This window comes from Mandrillus leucophaeus, unplaced genomic scaffold (genome assembly GCF_000951045.1).
Source record: "Mandrillus leucophaeus isolate KB7577 unplaced genomic scaffold, Mleu.le_1.0 Scaffold357, whole genome shotgun sequence".
NCBI classification, from domain to species: domain Eukaryota; kingdom Metazoa; phylum Chordata; class Mammalia; order Primates; family Cercopithecidae; genus Mandrillus; species Mandrillus leucophaeus.
In genome coordinates, this window is record NW_012103776.1 from 483,153 (window position 1) to 485,381 (window position 2,229).

Genomic DNA, 2,229 nt, shown 5'->3' on the forward strand with positions numbered 1-2,229 from the left:
CTCGATCTCCTGACCTCGTGATCCGCCCACCTCGGCCTCCCAAAGTGCTGGGATTACAGGCTTGAGCCACCGCGCCCGGCCGAAGAAATGTTACAGGCAGGAACATACTCCTCAGTCAGCTTTTCCATTACCACGCCATTTTACTTAAATCTGTATTAAAGCCTTCAGTTTTCTCTCATAGTGGATTTTCATTTTCTCTCAGATGGTGAGAGGGCATCTGCTTCTTGGAATGTTTCCATAATGCTAAAAATAAATGTCTTCCACTATCTGGTTTGTTAAAATGATTACCCATGTGTTCTTTCCTTCTGAATTTTACTTAAATCACCTAAAAATCCACCATTGTGAGTAACAGGCAGTGTTATTTATCCAACCCCCCTACATTTTTGACAGTGTTACGTCAGTTCTCAAAGAACTGTACTTAACAGGGCCTCTGAGGAAAATACCAAAGGAAAAAATACTGTCAGTCCGTGGTGTCACTCTATTTTTTTTGCCCTGTGGCCCAATCTAACATTATAAGATAATTTTCCAGGCTATTCTGGCAAACCCTCATCTGTCTCCCAGACTGTCAATCTTTGACATTACTCTTGTTTTTTTTCCTTGAGATGGAATCTTGCTCTGTCACCAAGGCTGGAGTGCAGGGGTGCCATCTGGCTCACTGCAAACTCTGCCTTCTGGGTTCAAGCGACTCTCTTGCCTCAGCCTCCCGAGTGTCAGGGACTACAGGCGTCTGCCACCACGTCTGGCTAATGTTTTGTATTTTTAATAGAGGCGGGGTTTCACCACGTTAGCCAGGATGGTCTCCATCTCCTGATATCATGATCCGCCCACCTCGGCCTCCCAAAGTGCTGGGATTACAGGTATGAGCCACTGCGCCCAGCCTTTGACATTACTCTTAAGAGAACTTACAGTCTTCCTTAGAAAGTTTGAGTGCCTTCATAAATCTTGTGTGTTGCACAAAACGTGGTCCCCAGTTACCGAAGTCAGAATCTGCTGGGATCAAAGTCATTACAAGAATCACAGCATGTATACGAAGAGGAAAAGGTGCCACCTGTAGTTGGGACAGTCCTGTGGGTAGGGAATAGGCTGCTATTTATGTGGTACACCTCAAAAAACAAAAAATGCCAGTGATCAGATAAATGAAATGCCAACAGTTTAACAGGTAGATTCAGAACTAAAAATAAAACAATGTGAAAATAAAGACATTACACCTGTAATCTGAGCACTTTGGGAGGCCAAGGTGAGTGGATCACCTGAGGTCAGGTCAGGAATTCGAGACCAGCCTGGCCAACATGGCGAAAGCCCATCTCTACAAAAAATAGAAGAATTAGCAGGGCATGGTGGTGTGTGCCTGCAGTCCCAGCTGCTTGGGGGCTGAGGTGGGAGGATCGCTTGAGCCCAGGCTGGTTAAGGCTGCAGTGAGCCATGTTCGCACCACTGCACTCCAGCCTGGGTGACAGAGTGAGATCCTGTCTCTCAACAAATGAAAAAAAAAAAAAAAAAAGATAATGAGTACCTAACGGTACCACATGCTACAGAAAGAGGTCGAAGAAGAAAAGGATTATAAATGTCATTGAGAGATATTACCTTGAGTGGCTGAAGCAAAAGCATGGGGCTGAGTAGAAGACAGAAGAGAAGGGGTAGTTCTGTTACATAGTTCAGAAAGCACTGGGCTTAGACTAAAACCCACAAAATATAACAGACCCTGGCTCTGGCCTTGGGCAAGACACTAGAGCTCTGTAAGTTTTACTTTCTCCATTTAATATAATGGTGAGGGGAGGGTACCTTTATGAAAATCAGCCACATCTACAAAAAAAAAAAAATGCTGTTTTTCAGCTATACTGGTAACACAGGCATTCTCTAGTATGAGCTAGGTGATGGATTGTAGTACATGGAGTGGCCTACAGAATCACTCCCAGTCCATACATGGGGGACTGGCACAGAAGCAGCAATAAGGAGTGCTTCTGAGGTCAAACCGAGGCAGGAATTAGGAGCAAAAAGTGAGCAAGTGCAGGTAGAGAATGGGGAGGAGCTAAGAACGAGGAAGGGTAGCTTTAAGAAAGGAGGGGCCAGGTACCGTGGCTCATGCCTGCAATCCCAACACTTTGGGAGGCCAAGGCAGGCAGATCACGAGGTCAAGAGATGGAGCCCATCCTGGCCAATATGGTGTAACCCCGTCTCTACTAAAAATTAGCTGGGCGTGGTGGCACGCACCTGTAGTCCCAGTTACTC

The 2,229-nt window shown here is 45.8% G+C and overlaps 1 protein-coding gene across 1 annotated transcript in view; it reads left to right on the plus strand.

Moving 5' to 3' along the window:
• ZNF786 (zinc finger protein 786) overlaps nucleotides 1–2,229 on the plus strand; it is a 54,185-nt gene that overhangs the window by 7,524 nt on the left and 44,432 nt on the right. The window lies entirely within an intron of this gene.